Source organism: Equus przewalskii, chromosome X, assembly GCF_037783145.1.
Source record: "Equus przewalskii isolate Varuska chromosome X, EquPr2, whole genome shotgun sequence".
Lineage (NCBI taxonomy): Eukaryota > Metazoa > Chordata > Mammalia > Perissodactyla > Equidae > Equus > Equus przewalskii.
In genome coordinates, this window is record NC_091863.1 from 110231431 (window position 1) to 110239424 (window position 7994).

Here is a 7994-nt window from a genome sequence, read left to right on the forward strand (position 1 = left end):
CTTCATGCTCCAGGCAGTGTAGTGTAGTGGTTAAAAGCATGGACTCTGGAGTCAGATTTCCTGGACTTGAATTCTCCACCACTTAGTAACTCTGTGACCTTGGGCAACTTAAGGTTTCTGTTCCTCAACTTCTCACATCTGTAAAATGGAAATAATAGTAGTACTGAGCTCGTAGATACTAACTGACTTAATTGAGAGAATTAAGTGAGTTTGCATATGAAAAGTTCTTCACGTAGTTCCTGGAATATAGCGAGCATTATTATTTTAATGCACAGCTCAGACTTGCCTCAAGGCATTTGCACTTGCTGTTCTTTCTGCCCGAAATGTTCTTATCCCAAGTCTCCACCAGGCAAGTACCTTCTCTTCCTTAAGACTGCAGCACAAATACCATCTTATCTGAAAAGCACCCCTGACTTCTTTCACCTCAACCCGGTCAACTCTATTACAATACTTGGTTTTATTGCCTTCGTGGCAGTCATCACAATTTGTTAAATGAATGAATAAATGTACCTCTCTTCTTAGGGACTACATCAGAATGTAGTTAGAATGGGAATTGGAGGGGGCCAGGCCCATGGCCGAGTGGTTAAGTTCGCATGCTCTGCTTTGGCGGCCCGGGGTTTCGCTGGTTCGGATCCTGGGTGCGGACATGGCACCATTCATCAAGCCATGCTGAGGTAGCATCCCACATAGCAGAACTAGAAGGACCTACAACTAGAATATACAACTATGTACTGGGGGGCTTTGGGGAGAAGAAGAAGAAAAAAAGATCGGCAACAGATGTTAGCTCAGGGCCACTCTTAAAAAAAAAAAAAAGAACGGGAATTGGAGCCTTGTATGGCTCTTTGCAACCTTTACTGGGATTAAAGGATCAGAAAACTCTGTTTTAGAAATCTATTTTTATGCTGCTTGTTTATTCTATAATTGTTTCCTTTTTATTTCCCCTTAGTGATTAGTAAAGTTCTCTTGGAAAATGTCAGCTCTCCCAGCTGTGCTAAGGGCAAACACAGAAGGGGTTTTTGTACCTAACTGGGCCCAAGTCACGGGGACTAGGAAGGGGGAGCATAAGAGTGGCACAAGGAATCCAGGAGAGTGAGGAAGAACCGGGGACTGAGGGCACAGCTACAACCTAGTGGTGCTTCCTAGGGGAACTGCCCCGCTTTGCAGGCCATTGTTTTAATAAGGAAGGCTGAGCCCTTCCCACCCACATCTGTCATGGCTGTAGAACAGAAGTCCTGCAATGAAGGGAGATATTCAACATTGCTTGGCACACAGTGGGCATGCAGTTACTAACCAGAGCTCATGCTTCTTACTTGCCTACTGTGTGCCAGGCACTGTGCTAAGCTCTGAGCACGCATTATCTTATTTAATCCTCACATGGATCTTTTGAGAGTCATTTTACAGAAGAGGAAACTGAGGTTCAGGTAGGTTAAACGACTTCCCCAAGGTCACATAACTAGTATATAGGATTTAAACCCAAGTCTACACTCTTAACTGCCTCCTTATTTAATGAATAATGAATCTCTAAGGTCCTTGCTGACTATAAAACTGTACATTTTACAAAGCTCAACCAAAAAAGAAAACAATTTGCCTCAAAATCAAACATAAGACTGTAGAAGAGTGGTTCTCAACCAGGGATGATTTTGACCCCCAAGGGGACATTTGGCAATTTCTGGAGACATTTTTCATTGTCACAACTCGGGGTTGGGGGCTGCCACTGAGTAGAAACCAAGGATGCTGCTAAACATCCTAGAATGTACAGGACAGCTTTCCACAATCAAGAACTATGCAGTCCAAAATGTCAATAGTGATAAGGCTGAAAAACCCTGCTGTAGAAAGAATGTTTAAGGCAAAAAAGGAAATATGTTTCATTCGAAGAATGTATTAGGAGGAATGGAACAGCTCTAACTGCTGCTTTTTGTTTTCCTCTCATGATGGACTAGTCCACAAATTAAAAGTAAACTATGCCTTTTGCAGTTTATCAATGCAGGTCAAACTCAGCTAGCTCCTCTGAAAGTTATTCTCCAAATAGAATGAAAGCAAAATGTTGAATTACAGAACTGACCACCCATGATTTTGTCCGCCGACACATCCTTTGCTCCTTTAATTCACATTAACCCAGGGTGGCAGATAGGGTTCAAAAATCTGTCTGAGCTCACAACTCTGGGCCAATTCTGACCTCTCTCTGCCATCTTACATAAATAGCTTCTCCAATGGCCTCGGACACTGTGGTCCTAATTACATGAATGGTAGCTTCAATTTTGATTAAAATTCTTTAGCCACAGTCATATTTCCTTTCGTCTTTGTGGTGAACCCGTGTGAAATAAATGAATGCATCAGCACACACAAGAGCAAGGAGATGGGACTCTGATAATTCTAAGCTATTCACCAAGTTTTTCCATAATTGTGAATTCAGGGCACAGTTTTGATGCCCAGAAACAAACGGTTTGCAAAAACTCATCTTAGCACTCTTTTTTCCAAAAGGTTGACGATAACTATTGCTTTGTTAAACTTTATGAATTACATTTCAAAAGAGAAAATACCACTCTAATCCACTTTCTATTGATGACAGCAAGATTAACTGTTGCCTCAAACTCATGTCCCTCCCACAATGACTAACAAAGTATTTGTGTGTGTTGCCCAGGGATCCACCCGCTCATTAAAAAGACCCATGTTGCAAATACCAATCTGGAAACCTTCTATTGGCTTCTAGAACAAATACAAATAAGCAGATTATGTCGTTTATCCCCTCTCTCTTTGTATCTGTAGTTAGATGTGTGGAATAGAATGTGATGAAATAGATTTTAAGGAAGTAGTAACACACAGAAATTTTGCTGGTGAGGAAAATACTTGTTTTAAGAAATACAAGCACCAATAAAAAGATCTGCCAGGGTCTGGGAGTTGGAAAAAATGGGGAGTCATGATTTACTGGGTACAGGGTTTTATCTTGGGTCGATCAACATGTTTTTTTTGTTTGTTGGTTTGGTTTGGTTTGGGTTTGGGTTCTTTTTAGTACATGTTTTAGTATGATTGAATTAGGATTGGATTTAGTAATGAGAATAAGTTAATTTTTAAAAAAATATTACTATCTTAACCATTTCAAAGTGTACAGTTCAGCGGTATCAAGCATATTCATATTATTGTGCAACTACCACCACCATCCTTAATGAACATATTTTGTAACCAGATAGAGGTGGTGGTTGCACAATATTGTGAATGTTCTAAATACCACTGAATTGTTCACTTGAAAGGGGCTAATTTTATGTGATGTAAATTGCACCCCAATTTTTATAAATGTACTTACGTGGCTACTGAAATATGTGGCTCTACAATGTACATTCAACTTGGTGTTCACAGGGTTAACCTGCATCTCCATCATCACAAAATGCCTCATGCATGTTTGCATACTTAAGGTGCTTATACATATTATAATTTTCTCCTCCTTTCTGATATAACAGGATTTAAGCTAATAAAGGTAACCAAATTACCAAGAAATATAATCCGAGAATATTAAAAATATGTCATTGAATTTTCAATTATTAGTGAACCTAACTACTGAGAATGCAAGATGTGTCTTGAATGTTTAAGTCAATTCCAGTCCTTCAGCTCTGTAATGAACAGCAGTAGGTCTTTCACTCACTGAGACCAATATGACTTTTTTCCCTACCTTGCATGTCTATTTCTGCTGAAAGAAAAAGGGAAAAAAATACTCAAGACAAGAGGCCTTTCTATTTATTGTAGATCACTTCCGAGTTGCTTTAGATAACTGGCTTTTTGTCAAGGTGTCTTGTTTATCTCTTCCTGTGTTATGGCAATAACCTAACCATTCTGAAATCCCCATCTGCAAAGCCAGGTGGGAAACTAACACGCTGTTACCACATTCCTCTAGAGCTCCTTTTTAAAAAGCCTTTAACAGAAATAGATAAATCCCCCTACCCTTTCCAAGGCCAACATAACTGAAGGCAGCGAGTTTAGACAAAAAATTTCATGGTCGGTAGCCTGAACCCTTTTCCCCTCCCCCAAAGGCCAATTTATCTCTCGGGTGCTTGGTATTTCCAGAGAGGTCTCTAAGTTGAGAGATAGAAAAAAATTGTTTTATATATACATAACATACACAGAGTCAGAAAAGTAGAAAGAAGTAACTCAGTGGGCCAGTGCTAAAATCTCGGGGAGAGAGAAACATGCGCGCGCGCACACACACACACGCACAGGCACACACGCGCGCGCGTGCAGCTAATCTATAAAGCCTGGTCCTTCCCTCAGGCTGGTTTTTTCTACTCTCTCTTTTCTGACTGGATACACGTGTTGGGGGAGGGGACCCGAGGCAAAGTTCGCAGTGTTTTCTTTCTTTCCTCAGCAAGCCCTGCAAAAAGCTCCGGACTTCCCCTCCCCTCCTCCTCCCTTCATCTCAGGAATGGCCCCCTGCATTTCCCCCCAGCTAAATCCTCCATCCTCCCCTAAATCTGATTCATGCCACCGTCGAGTTAGTTCCTTGAAAGAAAGTCATCTTGCTATCAAGTGTGAGCCAGTCCACACGGGGTCGGGGGTGGGGAGGGGTAGCGGGGGCGGTAATGACACCTCACACCAAACAAAAACGACGACTATTATATTGTATTTAATTTTTAATGAATTATCAATAGAAATAAGGCTATTTTCGTTTCTATTGGACCCCTTTCCTTTCCGTGGGCATCCCTTGCCCGTGCGGACCGTCCCCATCTCCCCGGAGCCTCGCAGCTCTAAGGCTAGCGAGGAGTCCCCAGATAACTATTTAGTATAAACAAACCATGCGGCTTTAATGGAATTACCTCAGCCTGCTAGTAAATAATTTATAGTAGGCAGTAAATAAAATATGGTTCTATGTCTTTAAAAGAGTTGTCAAGTGGAAAACACCCACCAGAGGGACGTAAACCCCGAAGATTGCCACGCTTAAAGACGCCGGTTGGGATCTAGAGCTGGGTAAAAGACAACATGATTTTATACCCTTGAAGGAAGGCGTTGGTGCTGCCAGAGCCAGAGCCGGCGGGCTCTCAGGGAGGGTTCCCGCGGGGAGAAGGAAAGAGACACGACGCCTTTTTCACTTAGCTGAGGGGCAAGTGATTAAAATGCAAAGGAAGGGGGCTGCAATTTCAGAATAATACCTTCCATTTCGTTATCACACTTAATCGTCGCCACCACCCTTCTAGAAAGACCAGGCCGGGACCATGATTCCCATTTTACGGATGGGTAAAAACAAGGCTTTGAGCCTAAGGGACAGCCTCCACGTATGCCTGCTGGGGACTAATAAGTGGACGCGGGAGTTCAGGTCTTTGCAACTCCCGTCCGCACAGTTGTTCTTCCCTGGGAGTCCCCAGGAGTAGCTGGTGTCCCCCACCACACACACTCACACTGTCCAGCCCAGCACACTTGCCCGGTTTTACAACATGTTGGCATCTCTTCTGTTTTCTGTGACCTGAGGACCCTCTAAATAAATTTTCTGCTCCCCTCTTCTCTGATCACCACCCCCGGAAGGTGCATCCCTAGTTGGGAGAGGAGGACAGATTTATGAGTGTTCTTCAAGGTTACCCCCAAGACAACCTTGACCGTGAAACCAGAATCTTGAACACTTGACCTAAATTTCCAAGGGCATCTGTTTCCGTCTGTAATTGTCACCAGGCTTCATTTGAAATTCGATCCTGTGTCACTAATGGTATTAACAGGAGCTGAGGTCCAACCTTCCAACGGGAGACTGTTGCATATGATTTTACTTCCAAACGAAAGTAAATCAGTTTCTATAAACCTGCAGCAACCCCCTCCCTGAGTACAATAAAACTGTTGTCGCAATCAATCAATCTCTGGTTTGGGGCAATGAAAATTAGAGAACTGTTCTCGCTCTGTCTCTTCTCCTCCCGCCCCCCCCCCCCCCCCATAAGACAAAGCCACTATTCAAAGAACGGGGCGTCTTGTTAACCATTTCTGAAGTCCCTCGCTGTACCCGGCGCCTTTCAGACACGCACCTCTCAGTCATCGGAGAAAACCAGACGTTTAATTACGGTGACTTTTGTTCGATCATTACGGGTAATAAAGGCAACCTTTTCGCTAGATACAATTATAACGCAAGCTGCTCCAACACCTGCACGGATCGCATTTGTCTCCAGCGTGGTTTCTCTCTCCTCCTCTAACTGCCTTTGAATTTCTCCTTCTCTTCTGACCAGAAGATTTAATATGTTGCAAGAGATAGATTTCACGAAAACGCGTTGTCCCTTCTGTAGCTACATCTGCTCCGACCTATTAAGAAAAGTAAGACATTTTGATACTAATTGCAAATAAATTGTGATGTGTTCACCGAGTAATTGATTTAATGAAGTTCATATGAAACTCCTGAGATTGGCCAAGTGAAAGGCCCCCTGGTGTGTCTATTGTGGAGGGAAAGGAAGGTTGGTTTTTCGTTTCTTTCTTGCTTAAAAAAAAAAAAAGAGGTGGCGTGGCGGGTGGAGGGGGCAGTGAGGAGGGGGTCGGCACAGATGTTACCTCCGCAGCCGGCGCAGTGGCGGGAAGGAGCCACCAGGATCACGCCTCCCGCCCGCCCGCCGCGAGCCCGGAGTCCCGCCAAACGAAGCGCAGGCGGCCGCGCCCGGACCTGGCCCGGACAGCCCGATACGCGCAGCTCAGTGGCAGATACCCGCCCGAGAGAGGACGAGTGCGCGGGCCGCTAGCGTCCTCGGAGTTGCCGAGGTTGCATAGGGTGCTGCCACTAGGTTCTCTTCCCCCACTTCCCGAAGTGCTCGACGCAGACCTCTAACCCACTTTCTCAGCCCAAAGGCCAGAGGCCAGAAGGCTGAGAGAGAAGGAGGGGCCCCAGGCGGGTCTCCCCTCAATCCCAGCCCCCACGCCGCAGCCGGGGAGAGAGCTGCGGTAGCGAGTACATGCTGCCCTGCGTGCGGGCCGGGGATTTCGGGATGTGGGGACCCAGGCCCACCCCACAGCCAAGATTCCAAACAATGAAGCTGCTTTCAGCGCTCACGCGGGTTATCATTTTCAACCATTCTGACCAGACAAACCGGCAAGTTAAGGCGCTGGGGCTTGCGGGGTGCAGAAAGGCAATAAGAATTTTCTGAACACCTGCTGTGTGCCAGACTCTGTGCTTCACAATGAGTTCCCTCTCTCCAAGCAAAGGGTATTATTGCTCCCCCTTAATAGATGCAGAAACTGAGGCTGGAAGGACCCTTGGCAGTAACTTGCCAACAATGTCCTAGCTACTCTGGGCCAGCTGCCAAGTCCGGCTTTTCGGGAAGGAGGCAAGTTCTCGCAAGACATTTCCCAATCTGCCCCAGAGCCCTCCAAATATTCTCCTGGGTAACGGTCTGGAGGGCGTGGGGGTCAGGGCAGAATCGGCCGCAGGGCCCGGCTCGTATCTCTGAGTTAGCGGCGCGCAGTCCGCGGCTTGAATTTGGAATTTTTGTTTCTTTTTGTTTTAAAGAAAGAAAAGCTCGTTTGAATAATCAGAGCCCGAGCTGAGCTAGCGACAGACTCTGAGTTCCCTGGAGTTGCCCTGTTGATGAACTTTCCCTGAGTTGGTTCCTCCCGAGTCCGGGAGCCGCTAATGTGCGTCCCAAAGTGCTCGCAGGCCACAGCCGGTCTGGGGGTGGTGCTGGCTGCCCCGCTGTTGGATGCTGCCAGGACCCGCGAGCCCCGGGGAGAGACAACGGGTGGCCTCCCAGCCCCCTCCGCTCCCTCCGGGGCAGCCGCGCCCGCTGTGCGCGTGGAAGAGACCGCCTGCAGCGCGCAGGCCGGTTCTCACCCTCGGATGTAGTGAAGAATTTAAAACCCAGGCGAATGCAAATGGTCCACGCTGGGGTCCGACCGCGGCCACGTTCTTGACCCGAGGGGCAAATCCGGCACGAAAGAAAGCGACAAAATTAGCCCCTCGCTTTCTCCTTCGACACTTCCAACTGGGTAGCACTCCACGCCCGGCCCGGAGCGCCTGAGAAGCAAGTGGGACCCGCCTGGGTAGGGCCACC

General features: G+C 46.3%; 1 long non-coding RNA gene across 1 annotated transcript; it reads right to left on the minus strand.

Moving 5' to 3' along the window:
- Nucleotides 1-6000: 6000 nt before the first annotated feature.
- Nucleotides 6001-6772, minus strand: LOC139081034 (uncharacterized). Its single transcript, XR_011535977.1, has 2 exons — nt 6505-6772; nt 6001-6261 (listed from the first exon to the last, which is right to left on the minus strand). It is a non-coding gene; the product is annotated as an uncharacterized lncRNA (long non-coding RNA).
- Nucleotides 6773-7994: the final 1222 nt, after the last annotated feature.